Below are 20,207 nucleotides of genomic sequence, written 5' to 3'. Positions count from 1 at the left end.
AGTTCAAAGAATGGCGCCAACAACTGCTTTTTGCACCAATAGTAGCTCATGCTGATTTTAAAATTTCAAATTCAAACTTCCAGCCAGGTCATGATCATGCTGAGTTCGAAATTACAGCCAACAACAACCAGTTCAACCATGAATTTACAGGCCATATGTTACATTCACACAACACACATACAACATTTGTTCCATCCATTCACAATAACTTGTACAACATCTTGCAGTTTCATTCACCAAGCGTGGATACTCAACAAGCCCACGACATCTCACGAAGCAATATAGTACACATGACTTGTTAACATAATTATGCAGCTTTGCTTACCCTCCAGGACCACCCTCAGGAGTTTCTTTCACCAAGCATGGATACTCAACTTGGAAACTGGAAGTATCAAAATAAGATCATACAATTCATATTAGGTCCTCTTGGGGGCAGTCTTCCTGGAGATTGCAGACAGCTTGCTGAAGGTCGCAAAGCACCAAGCCGTTCATCAGCTGTGTCCATACCCTGCATCAGCAAAGTGAAAAATGAGGCAAATTCTCATGCATGACTAAGGATCCAAAGGGTTCAGTATGAACATTTCCTCGAAGGCCAGCAGTTGATCCAGCAACAAGAAGGCAAGATTGCACTTTTGCACAAATAAAGGCTGCATGTTCAAGGTGATGCCTGTCATAGATAAACAGTTTCCCCTTGTGTATGTGTTCCATAGGTCCTTGCTTCCCCTAATTTGATAAAATACGGATGTAAATACAATAAAGATAAGAGATACACAGGAGTCAAAACAACCAACCAAAATCGTAACAAGCAGAACTGGGACACACCTTGCATGTTCCTTCAATAACCCTTACGACTTCCTTTGTAGAGATAATACTATTACAAGGATCTTTAGCTGATGAGCGCCTATCAATTTTGCATTTTATTTCTCTTAACTTCACGAGCACAACTACAGGTCTATCTAGCACTCCTTTCAGAACCTAAATATACACCTTAGTAACTATAGTGTGAAGTACAATCACCCTTACTAGAATAATATTATTACCTGAAATGCTTCAGCTTCCACCCTAATAATTACTCCAAATGACAAGTTGCTGAAAATGGGTTGACGAGTACAGGTAAGTAATAAAAATGAACGAGCTATGATTACTGTACATTTGAAGAGTACACTTACTCTAAAAAAATAAGATCATGCAGTTCATAATCACCAATTCTGGTGATTCCTGTGGTAATTTCAGAGCTTTCGGCGACATGATCAGCAAACACACGGATCTATGTCATCCAACAAGAGCACATTAAGACAAAATTATGCCAAATAGATCAGCTTAAATCTTTCTTCATAATCTTGATAAGACAATTACTCACATGTTCTTTAGTTGTGTCAGACAAAATTATCAAGACAAATCCTTCCACTATAACAACCATGCCAGTAGCACCTTCTGGTCCAACTGAAGCAATGCTTGAAACTGATGAGGACCAATCACAATAAGTAAATTACAGGCTCATTACTTATTTTTATATACGAAGATGCACAGTTACTACCTGTGGAAGCTATCGCAAGGCATCAAAGGCACCAATTCCTAGACCTGGAACCACACCAGGATTGTCCCCACCACTTGGAACACCCTTTTCAGAAATTTAGTATCACAAAAGGTAAGAACTAATATTACAGAAAGGGAACACTACTTTTAGGACAAACATGGATAAATGTCAGGTAACTACAACTGGAACTTGCAAGGATAAGATGCACTTGTGCCGTGAATATCATAACCATTGCAATCAGAAGCATAGCTTGAGAAGCACGAAGCATGTCTTCTTCCGTCAACTGGAAGCTTCTCTTATTCTGCACCTGCAGCCTGCCCAATTGAAAACTCATATTACCTTTGGTTCAATCATCCATGTGAACAAAAAAATAACAAATATGATGAAATCAAACCTCTGAGGAACAGAATCCTTGAAGAAAGCCAAGCCTAAGCTATATCTGCTCCACTGCTTCCCATGGTGAATCACAGAAATAGTGTAGCAACTATAGAACTTGGCACTTGTAATTCTGACACTAAAAGTCCCCATACACCAATGAACACAATATGATAGTCCCATAAAACATTTTTTTAAATGACATAGTCCCACAAATCCTTACACATGCACAAGACAAGACTGCCTTGGAACTGTACCTAAAGCTACTAGTTTCTAAAACAAAAGCCTCGACCCAAACCACATACAAATAATCGCACGACATCAATACTTGCTACAAATATAGGAACTGCAGTGAATGTCGGATCATCTAAATGCGGTCAATCCAGCTCCCATGAGCTGCAGTTAACCAAACTAAACCCTCCACTTTCCTAAATCATACACCACTCCACAAAACCATAGATATTAATTCCCTAACTCCAGAGATAGGGGTTCCCCGATTTAGTTCAACCCACTCCAACAACTCATAAGAGGGTGGATCTGCGCCGTACTTACGCATCCATAAAAAATTATCTAAAGCAAAGCATGAAATGATTATCATAGCCTGCTTCATCCTACATCAGTATGGCACCCCGTCCAAAATCTGCCACCATTCTTTCAACACCCCAAACCTCCTTTCAATTACATTTCGCAACTTCGCATGAAAGTAGATGAATTTCTCCTCCCTCTGCAACTTCTAGAAATCTATGCCCCTAAAATCGTTTATGTGATACCTTGTGTTTCTGTAGGGGGTCATGTAACCTGGCATCTCCCTGTAACCCGCATCTGCTAGGTAGTATCGGCCTACAAGCGATGAAAGCAGCGAGAGATCAAATTGCAAATTGTGTAAGCAGACAATATACAGCCATCAGCTGTCATAGCAAATGGTGGATGTATGCTTCAATAGATCTACTACAAGCAAACAATTAAGAAATGTGAACATCAAGGAATCACGAACCTGCTGGGGGATGTGGGAATGAATTGTCGTCCTGACAGTCTTTCAACACCGCCATGTCATGGCATGCCCCCGCCTTCCCGGCCCCCACGTATGTGAAACGGCCATCCATATCCACGATAGCACAAACATTAATTGTTGTTTAGCCTTTCCTATTGTAGAAATCAGCCTTTGCTTCACGGTTAACCTCAACCTTTATGTGCGTGCCATCTATAGCACCTATGCATCCATCAAACCATGGTGCATATGCAGCAAGTTTTTGGCTCATGCGTGCGTAGTTCCTATCTGCTGGAACTAGGACAGTATTTGCCCACCTATACATGACCTCTGCAACTACTGTAATCTTCCTGCTAACTGTATCTAAAGACCTTTCAAACCTATCCTTGCACTCTCTACTAGTCGATTGGTGGCCATAGGTCCAGATGTACATGCCTAGAGCTTCTACTGAGGTGCACTTATCTGTTGCTAGCAAATGCAGGAAGGCATCACGCGGCATGCGCAAACTGTCTAAACATTTGGTATGGTCGGCAAGGGTAAGCTGCATCCATTGGGCTCCAGAAAGCTTAGGAATGGGACATGGAGGATTTACCTCAGGCCTTTGCTGTGACATAATACCTTTCAGCAAGATGAATGCTGCCTTTGCCATGGTCATAGTGCTCGGTCCATCACTGGAAGTGTCGTTGTACGATGACTCGTCAGTGCTGCTCATGCTGCTCATGATGCTACCTGCAAATGGGCAGAAATCAGTCAGATTGTAATGTAGATTTTAGGAACAAAACATGTGCAAATAAGTGAACATATAAAGATACCTGAACTAAGTAGCACCGTGAAAACAGGTTGGGATGTACAAGAGAAAAAGTGATACATGCATAATGTCTTACAACACTCACAGCAGTACACAAATTTTTTATTCAAAACACGAGACAACGATATGCACTCAACAGATAGGTGATACATGCAATGTCTTTGGTAATGCAAAAAACGAACATAACGAAACAACAAACAGAAGGAACTCAACATGCACATGGTGGATATCCGCAAACAATAGAAAAACAAGAAATGTGCTGATCACTGGGACTTGTTGGAGCACACAAAGTCCCACGTCACATTGATCTAGTTCAGCCGGCCCTCTTTAGATTTTATTTTAAGAAAACCCTGACGATGGAGCATGTCTCTACAAAGGTTTAGGGCTTGCACGAATACTACATCAGCCTTGCTGATACCATCTTGAATCAGAATGTCCTGGACTTGGGCCAACTCCTGAGCATCGGCATTACGACGGGCCTTCTGGGACCTAGCCTCTCTGAGAAATTGGCCTAGGTCTTCAAGGCACTCTTCTACAGATGGAGTTTGGCTACTCTTCTTGCTGCGAGGACTGTTAACTGAATATCCTCTATGGACTCGCTTCGAGGGCTGATGACTACTAGGTGGAATGACTGGCTCGTCCGACAAGGATGGAGGAGTGCGAGGGCTTCCATTACTGGGTGACTTGTTAGGTCGATGGTCCCCTGCCGATACCAACTGGCCCCTGTCACATGGGGTGCGTCCCAAAATCGTGATCAGTTGCTCACAGCATTGGGGTCGTTTGAACTTGTTTCTAGCGGGTTGGCTACTTTCCTGCACGTGTTCCAGTGATGGCGAAGTTAGTACTGAGTTAGTAGGAACCTAATTGCTACAAAAAAATCAAAGAAATGCGTGTAGTTAGTACCCCGGGGCTGGCGCCGTACCACTCGGGGTCAGCTGTAACCTCTCCAGTCAGCGGGTCATGGCCTAGCCCAGTATGGGTCTGTTCGTCGCGCCAATTGAAGTAACAACATTTTAGCTCATTCTACTTGTTCTGGCACACTTTCTTGTTGTACCCGAGGTTCATGACTTCATTGAAGGCATGAACGATATTGGTCCACCCTAGTGAGGTTGGACCGTGGACACCGCTCTAGTGACAAAGGTCTTTCTGCTTGATGATTAGGTCAAGAAGCAGAGAGGTTGTTCTGTCATCACAGCAAGCACGGTCCTGGCTCATCTAATTCAAGGATCAACAAAGCTATTAGTAATGCAGCAGTACCAAAATGTAATCACCAGTTAGGACATTGTATTAGAATCTGCTGGAAACTGAAAACTGAGCCAACACACACAAAAAAGAGAGAGAAATCACAGTCATGTGGCTTATGTCAACATAATGGAGGATGGAACTCCCTGCATATCAAGTTGGCAACTCAGATAATAAGTGGTGGACACCAAAAGGCGAACTGCCAAAATGGGGAGACAGCGGGTCTATTGTGAACACATTAAGAAAACAAACTAGATGGTTGACTGCCGTACAGAAGACACACCATACTTGTCAATGGAATGGAAGATATGTCAACCATAATATAGTTTGACTTGTCTTTTCAATGCTGCAAAGTCCAACCAAGTAACAACCTTCCAAAAGCAAATGTCGAAGCCAAGATTGTCCATTAGGGAAAACCAAGGCAACATAGAAGCATAAAGTCCAACCAGTTTCATGGTGAGCATACATACAAAATTTCATGGTGAAAAGCAAGAGATGAGGCAAGCAACTTAACCACAAGAATGAACATGGTGCGTAAGGACCACCATTCACTGTCACTGTAACATGACCAAAAGAGAACTAAACCCCAAATCCAAACAGCAAATTGACAAATCATATCCCTAACTTGCCTTTTGTGGCGGATTGAGCGGAGGTTGTAGTGGCTGCTAGCAGTTGGAGAGCAAGACGAAGCCGACGACGCTGCTAGTTTGGGCAGCGTTGATCGCAACCGGACGAAACGTCCCTTCTTTGTCTGCAGTGCAATCATAGAGCACACTTGTAAGATGAAAAACCTAATCCAGAAAATTGAACATTTAAAGGGGTGAAGATCTGTGGACATTGTAAATATCGTGTTCATTGCAATCTTAAATCAAATTTTTGCTATAGGTAAGCACATTTTGTAATCTAGAAACCATGGGTATCACAGTAGATTCCATACACCAACTAGGTTTTGTTGATTGCACGTAGCTCTGCTGAGGGCTTGACTGGAGCTGAAAAAGAGTTGTAGATTGGCGGGATAGACATAGTTGCCTTGAATTGGTGTTTGACATTTAACACAACAATGAATCATTAGACTCGATAACTCGTAGGACATAACCCTATATCGCACAGGAACAAAGTTAATAACAACAGAAATCGACTACTACTCCAAACATGTTACAAATTCAATGCCAGCCAAATCATTCGAACAAAACTGAGAAACTAAGTTAAGGAAAATGTCGTCTTGCAAAATAAATAAACTAACTCAGCGTCTCGATGAAGGCAAATGAGGAAAGCAATACATTAACAACATAAGCTTGCGACGAAGCTTCCATTAAATTGCTCTCAAATACTTCTTAGCTCCTAATTACCACTTCCAATCATAATCATCCGTGGCCAAATGTTGACATCGAGGTAGCACAAAACAGATAGATTAACAGGAGTAATTAAAGAGCATTTATGTTATCAGGGGGATCAGCCTAACTAAGTAGCTCATGGCCAACCAGTTGCCAAACAAAATTATAGAACATGTGCACCAAAGAAATGACATGACATCTTGCAGCTCCACCTCAACACTATACCGAGCGCAACCTTACAAGCCGACCAAACAAGATGAGAACGTTAATAACCATAAATGGCTCGGGAACTATGTTACTAGTAGCAAAAATTGACTGCAAACCCAAACACCGGTTAGCAAAAGGTGATTCGAAGGTTAACTAAGCCATTAAGCATCATCTACCAGATCTGTTCGGAAAGTATTCAGAAACATAGTCCTAAAATATGTACATAGAGCACTTCTGTAATATAGAAACAAGATGTGGGGATTTCTATCGGACACAAAGAGGAGCAGACATGAGTACATGCTGGATCTCATATCCGGCGGGGTCAAACTGCGCTGGCGTCGGGTTCCGGGGGGCTTACCGTTCTGGAAGGAGTCGTCGTTGATGGATCCGGGGAGGGAGGCTGAGACCACTGTCACCGAGGCCGGCGAGAGTGAGGGAAACCCTAGCCGCGCGGAGGTCAAACTACAAGACAACCAGCTGCGACTCAGAGGCGGACAGGTGAGAGGACGGAGGCGTGGGATTTGGGTTACCTGCCTGGCCGTAGGCGCCGTCGATGGAGGCGGGGTGGGGGAAGAGGACGACGACACGGTAACCGCAGCCCCGGCGAGGAGGACAGCGTATAGAGGCGGTCGTGCCCGGATCCGGTGGCCATCGACGCCGTCCGTTGACGCGGCGTGGACCACCGCCGGTAAATGCGCGGAGCGATGGCGAGGAGTGGCGCGGGTGCGTGGAACCCTAACCACCGACGGGAGAAAGGGGAGAAAGTGAGAGACGCGACCGAGCAACGGGTATAAGTTCCAGCCATTCGGCTGGTGCGGCTGGTGCTGGGCTGCCGAACGGCTGGGCTGATAAGCCCAGCACCAGCCAGCCTACCGAACAAGCTGAGTATCACCGTAGTGTTAGCACGAGCATCTTACTAGTACCCATAAGTTTGGATAGACACCTAAACAGAAAGAAAAAAAAGACAGCTTATAGTCAGCACACATGTTTGACCATTCTTGGATCGCGGCACACATGTACTCATCGCCTTTCATATAAGCTATTGTCAATGCGTTGCCACACTTCCATTGCAAAAAATAAAAATAATAATGATAATAATAATATATACACGTATCTTCCGGTCGTACATGAAATCTTTGCCATCCGATTAGGCGTACACTGAATCGTGCGGCTAACATGCATCGGTCGTGAGGATCTTCCGGTCGCCTGCAGAGAGTCATGGACAAGCCACGACCCGGCCTATCTCTCTTACCTGTTTACCCGTGGGTCTCTGCCCTTCCAAACTTCCAGTCAAACACGCAAAAAATAATAGGCAAGAGCAAGAGGTGGTGGACGCAAATAATCTCTAACCTTCACTCCCAGCGTCCAGCGAGAGTGCCCACACCCATCCTGGCGACGAGTGCGTGGGTGATGGCCGTGAACCGCGCGCGGGGAAACAGGATTCGGGGTGATGGCGCCGGCGTTGCCTGTGCTGCGACTCAGGCGCTCGGACTTCGTTGAACCTCGCAGACGCAAGGGCAGTATGAGTCTCCTTTCCGTGCTACTCGCACTGCCTGTTCCCCTATCGTATCTTGGACTCATGTAGTGCAGACGGACGGGAACCACGCTGCGCTTGCTTACATGTTTCTGAACTTTCGATTATCAAATTAATAATCTTTATAGGGAAAGATCCCTATTACGTACTACCAGTACTTTTTTTAACGTGATATCTTACCTCACGTATAGTAACAAGTCTTATTTTTTTATCCGATCGACCAAAGGTTTGCTAGCCTGTGTTCTGGAGTGTTCCCCAATGGCATAAACAATGGGCTATACTCAGTGGCGAAGCCAGAGGAAATTAAAGGGAGGTGCACTTGCCTTGTGGTATATGGACTTGTGTCATGGAGGGTACGTGCATGGTGAAATTTTAGTCATTATAACTGATTTTTATTTTATTATTGGGGCCCCAAGTACACTACGGGTGTGTTTTGTGACTTTTGGAAAAGCAGCAGTGACCTTTGGGCTTTTGAAAAGCTGTCGTGACTTATGTGCTTTTGAAGAAGCTCAAGGCCTTTTGGTTGCGCAGCTGTCCATGGTGTCCATGTGTCCGCTGACCCCACCTGTCAATCTCTCACTCACTCGTCATCCCCAACCTCACGTCCATGGCAGTGCAGCTGCGAGGCCGTGCCGCAGCACCGTAGGGGACGGGTTGACCCACCTTCGAGATTCTGACCTCAGCGTCACCCCTCATTTCCGCACTAACAACCATTCCTGTCCATTCTCCGCCGTACAACGTCCGTCTTTCCGTGTATATTAGATTTATTCAAATTTAGGTTCAAATGTTTTTAAGAAAATTTGTATATTTATAAAAAAATGAGTAACAACAATAGTTGATATAAAATGTTAATGGCCGTAAGCTTTTGATCCTTTTGAAATTGCACCAGTCAATTCTAATTGTGGCTCACTTGTTTTACTTGGCAGCTACTCCATACTACATCAAGATCAAATAGATTGATTAGGGCAGTCCAATGGGATATTAATTATAGTTTCTATCTATCTTAAGTATATTGACAGCTTGGCAAGAGAATTAATGCAGAGAGAGTAGAAAATAGAGAAACCGTTTCTCCCTCAAGAAACGGAGTCCTCGCTAGATTGGAGACTCGAAGAAACTGGCTCAACCGCGTTGGGGAGACTCCCTCCGGATCCATTGCTCCGCCGCCGCTGCCGCTGCCGCCGCGCCTGCGCTCTCCCCCGCGCGCCTGCCTACGCGTTCCCACGTCCGCAATTAGCTCTCCCTCTGCTCTGCCCGGCCAGGGAGGCTAGATCCGTCGGGCACGAGGCCAGGGAGGCCGGATCCACGGCGGACCATCTGTGTCGAGGCCAGGGACGGTGGCGGAGGGCACGAGACTGGTGCCGCAGTGGGCGGCGTGGGTGGAGGCCATCGAGGCCCTGGTTCGCGATGGTACAGGCGGCCGTGCTGAGCCCTCCATCTCCACTGTCATGAGGCCTCATGATGCCTCCTTCGTTCGGAGAAATTCTAGAGGAATTTATAAAAGAAAAATACTATTTCAAATAAAAAAAAGAAGCAGATCAGGGCATGCGAACGGGGCATGGTCGCGTCACCAGAGGTCACCTATCTCTCTCCTATGTGCGCAAGAGGTCTGCGTCCTGGTTCAAGTTGGACGAATCGTTCTGGTCCATGCTGGTTCTAGAAACATTTTTATATTATTAATACATGTTTCTAGAACATATTTATGGATACTATGATTAATATATGGTTCTCTGGAAACATATAGATTCTATGTTCTAGAAACATGTTTACTGCCGACTCACAGCTGATCTACTTCTTTTTGGTGCTGCATTTAAGTTATCCTTTATATAGTCACTGCTATGCTATAGAAACTATGGGTTGGAAAGAATAGTTTCGACATTAATTACTTCCTTTCTCTCTTGGAAACTACATCTAGAAACTATCCATTTGGACTGCCCTTAGGAGCTCAATCAAAAACTTTGATCAACAGAGCTCCTCAATAATCTACATTTATAGTCTTCATTAAAGAAGAAACTGCTTCTATAAAAAATGGATATATGGAAGCCATCAAGCTGCTTTAATTAATCTTTTTTATTATTTTTTCACGTCAACTTCTAATTGACACTGGCCCAATCACAAGAGTAGGTGCGGCAAAGCCGCGCCACACGTTTCTAGTGGCCCGTGAAACCTGATGGGTCTTCGGTCCTATACAACAGCATGGCGATCGGCCAACGACTGCTTTCTGAGGCCTTGATCGCAAGGCCGTGATGGGCCCTCGGAGTCTTTCAACTTTATACATTAGCAGTTTCACAAAGTTGTTGGGTCATAAGATTCAGACTGCTTTGAATGGAAGAGGGATTGATATTTGATTCCAAGTCAGTATCGGTGGATGTTCTTAATTTCCTTTAATGTTATGAATCTAATCAAATAATTATTATTGGCATAATTACCTTTGCCAAAAGTTACTCATATCCCCAAATGTAGATATTTCAAAATGTCAAAAATAGTGTCACAATTTACGAACATGGAGAAAGACTAGTTGATTACACAAGTTGCATAGCCCTCAGGCCATTCTAGACACATTTCACAATTTTACGACATGATTCAGCATCTAACCGGCCGGTCCATAAATTAAATGACTAGACAGCCGCTCAGCCTTTCCATGCAGCAGAGCCAGCCTTAAGATAACTTCTGCATAAGTTTCAGCTGTGCCAAACAAGGACCTAAAATCCTACACCAAGCACAACTTTAGACTTCTTCATTTGCAGCTAAATATCACAGTGCATTACCATAGGCTATGAAGCTGACATTGTTTTGGTACAGTCCTTCCATGTGGATTGCAAATTATACTACCCCAGGAAGTGGTTGCTCCACATTCGACAAGAAAATAGGAACATACACATTAGCAGCGTTAGTAGCGAATACAGGGGCTAATTGCCAAAATAAGAATCCTACTCTTGGCTTACTGCAGTTTTTGCATATATAGAGCGAGATCTGCATTATATTGAACTTAATACCTCACTACCGGAATCTCAAATTTGCCGACTGTTTTTATGTTTGCCGAGTGTATTCCCTCGGGCACTCGGCGAACAAGTTCTTTGCCGAGTGCCGCGACAAAAACACTCGGCAAAAAAAAAAAAAAACTCGGCAAATAGAGCGTTTTGCCGAGTGTCAAAAAAAACACTCGGCAAAGAGGTGGTTTCCGAGTGTTAAAAAAACACTCGGCAAAGAAATAAAATCTTTTTTTCTAGAAAAGAAAAAAATATTTTTTTTTGCCGAGTGCTCAGATCTAGAACACTCGGCAAAAAAAGGAGAAGAAAAAAATGAAAAAAAATTGTCGAGTGCCCGATTTGGAACACTCGGCAAACAAAAGAAAATTTCCTTACTTAACCGTGTCCCCAGCACCCCCACGCCTCCCGTCCCCACCCCTTCAGTCTCCTCCCTTCCCCCAGCTCCCCCTCTCCTCCCGACGGCGCCGCCTCCCTCCCCTACCTTCTTCCCCGGCGCGGCCCCTCCCATCCCGCTTCCCGGCGCCGCCTCCCCACCGGTGAGATCCGGCCGGCCCCTCTCCTCCTTCCCCTTCTTCTTCCGCGCCGGCGGCCGGCCCCTCCCCTCCTTCCCCTTCTTCTTCCGCCCCGGCAGGCGGCCCCTCCCCTCCCTCCCCTTCTTCTTCCCCGCCGGCGGCCGGCCCCTCCCCTCCCTCCCCTTCTTCTTCCCCGCCGGATCTGGCCCCTCCCCTCCCCTCCTCCCTTCTTCCACACCATGGATCCGGGCTCTCTCTTCTTCCCCGCCCCTCCCTTCTTCCCTAGTTCCCCCCTCCCCTACCTTCTTCCTCGGCGAGATCCCCACCGCGCCTCCCCACCGGCGAGATCCGGCGGTCAGTGTAGCCCCCTCCCTCCCTCCCTCCCCCAACAGCGAGATCCAGGGAGGGGGCCCAACGGCGGCGCACCCCAGGCGGTGGTGGAGGGGTGGACCAGCGTTGCGGGCGTGGCACGGCGGCGTGCTTTGTGGGCGTGGCGTGGCGTGGCGCGGTGGAGCTGCCTCTCCTTCCCCGGTGGCCCCTCCTTTTCCCGGCGGCCCCTCCTTCCCCGGCGGCCCACCTCGTCGGATCCGACGTCCTCTCCCCGGATCCGGTACCCCCTCCTTTCCCGGCGGCGTGGCGGCGCGGATCTGGGCTCTGGTGGTGGCGGGCGGCGTGGCGGCGGGCTTCGTGGTACTGGCGTGGTGGTGGTGGTGGTGGTGCATGGGTGTGCTGGCGGCGGCGTGGTGGCGGATCTGGGTGCTGGAGGAGGAGGAGGCCGTGGTGGCGGCGGCCAGTGGTGGCAATTGTTTTTTTTTGCCGAAAATGTTTGCCGAGTGTTTTTTGGGCACTCGGCAACGTCTTTGCCGAGTGCATGATAAAAAATAGTCGGCAAATTAGCGTTTGCCATAAAAGGATTTGTCGAGTGTCGTTTGCCGAGTGTTTTGGGGGTTTCGTCGAGTGCCCCTGGCACTCGGCAAAGCTCCTGAATCCGGTAGTGCCTCAGCTACGAATTTGACGTAGTTACAGCGGCAGCCAAAACAGACTTATGCTTCGACTTTTACTCGGCGGCTTGATCCATAAGTCAAGTCGTTTGAAGATCATTTCTCATTTAAAACCACAATGAAACGATGGACATAGATGGAAGCAATACTAACTGAATGTTGGTAACTTGTGGTGCACCGGTTATTTATCCTTCGAATAACTCTTCCAACATCTCCTGCAAGCCCTCGGGACTGACGATGACTCTTGAAGCGCTGACACCACCATCCTCCAAGACTGAAATGACTTTGTCAACGATGGTTGTCCGTAGCACTTTCCTTAGCTCTGGGTCTGGAACCTTCCCGAGTTTCTGCGCAACGTAGGTCTTCTCAAACTCCGACAAGAACTTACACTGTGCTGAGTATCTCGTGAAGAAAAAGCAACAAGGTGAATGACTATGCAAGGGCTTCAGCACCGGCGTCCAGGATACTTGCAGATAACTGTTTATGTAACTGTCAATCTTGCGAGCCAGGGCATCCGTTGGGACATCCAAAAGCAGATTTTGAGAAAAGAGTTGGTGCCACAGGAAGTAGAAATTGTTGGCCAGGAATAGGAACCTGAGGCTCTGATCCGGGAACGACTGTGACACCCTGGTGAGGCTTTCTTCTAGGGAACGGATGATCACGGTGTTCAAGCTGGTGGAAGAACTGGCATTCTTCTCGCTCAGAGATGCTTCATCATATGCAATAGGATGATCCACTGAATGGTTGTAACTGTAACTAGTCGACAGCACAATGCGATATAGCTTGCTGCGAACTGAGTGGCAACATGAATGCCAGGCGATGTTGTATAGTCATTGCCATGGTCGTCTGTCATCAAGGACATGAAGTGAGTCCTGATGCAGTCACTTGTGTTCCTCATGGCCTCGTCTACCTTGTCCAGCTTCGCTGACAGCAGCCTTATCATCTCCGCACTAATCCTAGCAGCTTCTGCATCGGGTGACGAAAGAGGAACTGAGACACGAGTGCCAGAGCTGGACCTGCTCGAAGACCCCGGAGAGAGCGTCACGGACATCTGTCAGTGTCCGGAACTTGTGAGCCGATGCCACTGCACCCTTGTTTGCAGACACGATACCACCATGGCCATGGCCATGGTTGTCGCTGCTAATGCTAGTGCTAGCAGGGCAAATGACGTCGTCTAGTGCAACGACGGCATCAACGAAAGGCAGCATGAGCAAGAAGGTTGCTGCAACTAAGGATGAAAACGGACGGAATCGAACGGAGAACTCCTCAACCGTTTTCTACTTTTACATTTGAATACGAAAACGAAAACGAAAGCGGACAAACCGAACACGAAAACGAACACGAACTTACGGAATATCGAGAATTTCGAAAACGAAACAATTCGAGCGGAATTATATCGAACACGGTCGGTATACGAAAACTCAATACGGAATACTGACCCGTAGACCAAGTGCATGACTAAGTGTATACATGATCAAGTTCAAGTGCATATAATAATTAACAAGTGCATATTATAGAAACATGAACTCGAACTGAGTCAAAATAATTTTATTAATCTTTTTAGAATAGATGTAGTATTTTATTTTAAAGATTTATTTAGATTTTTCTTTTGAGTAACAAAGATTTATTCGGCTGATGCAAAAACTATCAAATGATTAACTTTGCAGGTGGGGGTTAAACCGATGAGCTTGATGGGCTATGGCCCAGGTGGGCTTTCGTGTAGATGCTGCCGGTTTCCTGACATTTAGCACCATCTCATGAGGTGAAGAGAGACGAGGCTGAGCGCCGTCTATAAGAGAGGGCAGCTGGCCACCAGTAGAAAGAACACAGCTGCGTGGTGAACAACCTGTAATTGGGCTGTATGACCTGTGCAGTTGGCCAAATTCGGTTTAAACCGAATTTTCAATTCGGAATATTTCAAATTAAAAGTAGAAAAGTAGAAAACGATCAGAAAAATGTCTAAACCGTTTTCTACTTTTACATTTGAAATACGAAACATCTGAAATGTGAAAGCGAAAACGGTAAAGTCGGACAAGAAAATGCGGATTCGATCGGATTAAATATAAAAAAACGATACGGTTCGGTTCGGGATATTTTCGTTCCGTTTTTATCCTTAGCTGCAACGAATCCTACGAACTCGGAAGCAGGTGGCCAGGGCAGAGCTTCCTCCTGCTGCAGCTCCTGGCTACTACACCATCCAGTAAAGCTAGCGACGGACCTGCTGATGGCGTGTAGAGCCAGGACCCAGCTGCGTGCGGTATGCTGGAGTCGCCGTGACACGAAGGTCCTCCCCGCCGACGCGGCGTCCAGCTGGGCGAGGTGGAGAACCCAGCTGACCTGCAGCTCCGACAGCCACCTGCCCAGTGCACTGTTGCTGCTGCTGGACGTAGCCGCTCCACATCCACGGGATCCATGAATGATCAGATCCCTGATGTGCTCCCGCATCGTCGCCTTCTCTTCCTCCGTGGCGCCGTCGCCGGCGGCCGTGAATGGGAACGGAAGGGACGACGCGGCAGTGCTGGTCGCGTAGGTAGTGGTGTTGGACAGGGTGGTACCTGAAGCTGTGCTGCTGGCTCCACAGTTGTCGTCGACGTAGCTGTGATCAACCATTGCATGTTGCAGTGGTGGCTGCACAGGATCGCCGCCGCCGCCGCCTCGGTTGGTGGATGCGACCGCCCACCTCCATGCTCCCCGCCACGCAGCCGCCATGCCTGCCGGCACGGTGAGCTAGCTAGCTAGTTGCAAGCCATGCGCACCGGGCCCGGCTGCCGGAGCCCATCTATAGCTGCAACTGCAAGCATTAGAGGGTCACGTACTCTGTACTCATGCGCATCGCCAACGCGTTACCTTTTTTTTTTGACTTAGACCTGGCGAGGCCCGCGGCAGTGCGCGTCTTTGCAACAGCGACGCGTTGATGAGGACTGGAGTGTGTTGAGTGTTAAACTGGCACTGCTGGCAGTTTGGCACCGACAAGACCTCAGTACCTCACCTGAACGGAATTGCATTCTACCGGAACTGCTACGCATATTAAGGAGGTATTCACTCCAGTTTAACGAGGTACTCGCTCCATCTCAAACTAAATGAACTTCTACGGTTGTTCTAAGTCAAACTATTTTAAATCTAATCAAATTGATAGAAAATAGCACCACCAAATTAGTATCGCGAAATACATCATGAAGTATGTTGTAACGGTGAGACCGAGGCTTTATATTGGATCGAGATTCCCAATCCCTTTCACAAAGGTAGGGCCTTTTACAGATCCAAAGAATATCCTTTGTCTGCTACAGAACCTGGAATCTCTGATATTACAATCATGGTACAATGGGATTTATCCTGCCTTACAGTTGTGGGCCTTCATTGGCCGTAATGAGCAATTCGTACATGGACCTTATTCGCTCTCGTTCGAAGCCTCGACCTTTGTAGACTCTGCCCAAGGCCATTGTTGCAGGACCTTCAAGCAAATTCCCTAGCCTTTGAGCAGATATGTGGGACCTTCAGGCAAAACCTGCTAGAAGTCCGCCAGCTGGAGGACAAGTTCGACGGTCTCGTGCTCAATCACATCCCGAGGCATCTCAACGAGGTGTATGACACGCTGGCGAAAGCGGCGTCTGACCGAGAACCGGTGCCAATGGGCGTCTTCGCCAGCGATCAGCACAAGCCCTCGGTCCGCTACGAGGAGCTAGAACAAGCCGGTGACAGGCCGACTCCCTGGGCTTGGGGGCTAACCAACCGTCGTCTCCATCCGAGACTGAGGTCATGGAGCTTGACGAGGATCCAGTGACAGAGCCCGACCCTCTGGCCAACTGGAGGACGACTTACCTCGACTACCTCCTCCGCGAGGCACTGCCAACGGACAAGACTGATGCTCGGTGGCTCGCACATCGCGCCAAGTCCTTTGTCGTTGTTGTTGGCGAACTCTACAGGCGGAGCCACACCGGGATCCTACAGCGCTGCATCCCCATCGAGCAATGGAAGCAGTTGCTGAGCAATATCCACGGTGGGGTCTGCGGTCACCATGCCGCGCCTAAAACCCTGGTCGGAAACGCATTTCGACAAGGCTTCTACTGGCCGACCGCAGTAGCCGACGCCGAGCAGATTGTGCACACCTGCGAATGGTGTCAGTACTACGCTCGGCAGACCCACCTGCTGGCCCAAGCGCTCCAGACGATCCCCATCATGTGGTCATTCATGGTCTGGGGGCTCGACCTGGTCGGACCTCTCAAAAGGGCGCCCGGGGCTATACGCACTTACTTGTCGCCGTAGACAAGTTTTCAAAGTGGGTAGAGGCTCGACCGATCTCCGCAATCAAGTCCGAGCAAGCTGTGTTGTTCTACCTTGACATCGTCCATCGCTTTGGAGTCCCGAACTACATTATCACAGAGAACGACACGCAGTTCATCGGAAAGAAGTTCCTCCGATTCTGCGATGAATATCACATCCGCGTTAATTGGGCCACCGTGGCGCACCCCCACACGAATGGGCAGGCCGAGCGCGCGAATGGCATGGTCCTACAAGGCCTCAAGCCTAGGATCTTCAATCGGTTGAACAAGTTTGGTGGACGATGGGTTGCGGAACTTCCTGCGGTGCTCTGGAGCCTAAGGACGACCCCCAGCCAGGCCACCGGCTACACACCATTCTTCATGGTCTACGGTTCCGAGGATATCCTCCCGATCGACCTCGACTATGGAGCGCCAAGGGTTAGGGCGTACAATGAATAAGGAGCCGAGGCATCCCTCGAGGATGCCATGGACCAGCTAGATGAAGCACGCGACGTCGTCCTCCTCCACTCGACCAAGTACCAGCAAGCGTTGCGCCGGTACCACAGCCGTCAAGTGCAGGGTCAGGCCTTCAACGTTAGAGACCTGGTGCTCCGTCTTGTCCAGAGCAACAAGAACCGCCACAAGCTCTCTCCACCATGAGAGGGACCATACGTCATTGCGGAAGTGCTCCGACCAGGCACATACAAGCTCAAGACCATCGACTACGAGGTCTTCGTCAACGCCTAGAACATTGAGCAGCTACACCGTTTTTACCCTTAATATATGCACGCTTTCTCTTATGAGTTTTGCTATCGACTCCCCGATCTTTAGTGACACCTGACCCCAGCAACAACAAGGTGTCGGGTCTCACTCGGGGGCTAATAAGAGCATATCTAACCGGTAGACATTCTCTACGCCTGACCCTTTCTCACATTAAGACCCAGAAGCGAGGTTTGCGGAAACGAACGCTGAGTAAAACTGGTCGGACTACGAGAAACCTACGCCCCAGCGGCTACGACGCCTTTGCTCACCAGCGTGATCAGAGTTTTTTTCGCACCCCGGGCTTTTTGGCCTTAGCTACGGAAAGAGTCGGTACGCGTCTAAGAGAATATCCATCTAGCAAACATTCTCTTTGCCTGACCCTCTCTCACGTTGAGACCTGGAAGCAAGGGTTGCAGAAACGAACGCTGAGTAAAATTAGTCGGACTACGAGAAACCCATGCCCTAGCAGCTATGGCGCCTTTGCTCACCAGCGTGATCAGAGTTTGTTCACCCGCACCCCGAGCTTTACGGCCTTAACGATGAAAGGGATCAGAACGCACTAACCTTTTTACACGAAAAGGGGAGAAGGGCTAAAAATTTGTTAGGCCACAACGAAATTTAAGAGCTTGTCCACTTATTACAAGTTCGCCGCCTAGCGTATCTGCCTAACTAATTTCATGGGGGGGGGGATGATCTCATCCTCTATCTCCGCAGGAAAGCCCTATGCCAGTGGGTCACCCAAGCCGATCGAACGGCTTGAGTCGCTGCCGAGAGATGGGTAAGGTGTAGTAGGATGCCCCATGCGGGTTATGCCGACTCCATCACGAACGATGGACCCAGATTTCACTCGAACATATCCGGTAAGAGCTCCCCGAACCCGTCACTCGTGCCATCAAGGTAAGTCCTGTGCCAACGGGTCACCCCTAATTTATGCACGTTCTCTCTTATTAATTTCGCTATCGAGCCCCCGACCCCAGCAATGGTAGTGGTCGGGCCTCATTCGGGGGATGGCAAGAGTGTCTATTTGGTAGACATTCTCTATGTCTGACCCCTTTTCTCACACTAAAACCTAGAGGCAAGGTGTGCGGAAACAAACTCTGAGTAAAACTGGTCGGACCGCAAGAAACCTATGTCCCAGCAGCTACGACATTTTTGCTCACCAGCGTGATCAGAGTTTTTATCCCCGCACCCCGAGCTTTAGCCTCCGCCTTCCCAAGAAGGGTTTGGAGGAGCCCACCTATGGAATCTCCATCAAGGAGAGGCTAGTAGGTTGCCTAAGTCGATCGGATGGCTCTGGCCACTGCCAAGAGATGGATAGGGAGCAGCAGGATGCCCAACGAGGGTTAGGCCAACTCCATCATGAACGATGGACCCAGATTTTACTCGAACATATTCGGTAAGAGCTCCCCGAACCCATCACTTGAGCCATCGAGGTAACTTTACCAACCCTCGCTTCTACTTTTCCAGTGCATGATCATTCATTCATCCATTCTCATGCACGCATTCATACATTCATTCATACATTCATCCATACATTCATCCATACATTCATCCCATACATCCAAGCATTGCATATGCAATTATTACATCACAACGCTTTGCGTCGTGTTATGAAGCGGTAGTCGTCTCATTCGACGTGAGTGGCGATTGACCGAGGTTCGAAGGCCGGCCCACGAAGGGCTCAAGGCCGCCTCATGTCAAACAGAGCTAGGGGTGAAAAGGTAGATGAGCCCTGGTGGCCCTTGCTCGACCCTGCTCAGAAGCGGATAGAGACATCTCGACCTTCTCGTTTGATCCAAACTCGAGCCAAGCCCACAGAGTCTCCATCGAGGAGAGACTAGTGGGCCACTTGAGTCAGTCTCTAGAATGACTCGAGCATCTACCAGGAGATAGGTTAAGGAGCAGTGGAATGCCACATGAGGACTATGCCGACCCATCAGCGAACGACAGACCCGGATTCCACTCGGACATGCCCGTTAGTGAGCTCGCCGAGCACGACACTCGAGCCATTGAGGCAAATGTCGTTAGCTCAACCCCTCCGATTGCGAAAACTGCGGATAAGGTGATGCATGAAATTCAGCCTTCCCCTACCAAGCCCAATGGGGCTCAGGGGCTCGAGCCGCCCGACCCTAACTCGGGAATCCAACTGACCGGGGTTCAAAGGTCGGCCCATGAAGGGCTCGAGGCTACCTCGCCTCGAACAGAGCCCAGGGAGAAAACATAGATGAGCCCCAGCGACCTTTGCCCAACCCACTCAGAAGCGGACAGGGTCATCTCAACCTTCTCGTTCGATCCTAACCTCGAGCCGACGGGCCACCTGAGTCGGTCTCTAGAACGACTGGGCATCTACTGAGAGGCTGGTTAAGGAGCAGTGGAATGTCACATGAGGGCTATGCCGACCCTATCATGAATGAAGGACCTAGATTCCACTCGTACATGCCCGTTAGCGAGCCCATCGAGCACGCCACTCGAGCCATCGAGGCAAGTGACGTTAGCTCAACCCCTCCGATTACGAAAACCGCTGATGGGGCGACGATCACAAAGACGAGCCGACCCTCGATCGGACCCCCGCTATGCGTGGGGGCTCAAGGAAAGTTCGACTCACAAGGAGACCGAATATGCGGTCATAGAATGATGGCTCAGATCCTAAGGAGGGGGTAA

The 20,207-nt window shown here is 48.3% G+C and overlaps 1 pseudogene; it reads right to left on the bottom strand.

Annotated features, from left to right (window-relative positions):
• Window positions 1–12,710: 12,710 nt before the first annotated feature.
• LOC136521516 (uncharacterized) lies at window positions 12,711–15,234 on the bottom strand (annotated as a pseudogene).
• Between the last annotated feature and the right edge of the window lie 4,973 nt (window positions 15,235–20,207).

This window comes from Miscanthus floridulus, chromosome 18 (assembly GCF_019320115.1).
Source record: "Miscanthus floridulus cultivar M001 chromosome 18, ASM1932011v1, whole genome shotgun sequence".
Lineage (NCBI taxonomy): Eukaryota > Viridiplantae > Streptophyta > Magnoliopsida > Poales > Poaceae > Miscanthus > Miscanthus floridulus.
This window is presented reverse-complemented; position numbering and strand designations above follow the sequence as displayed.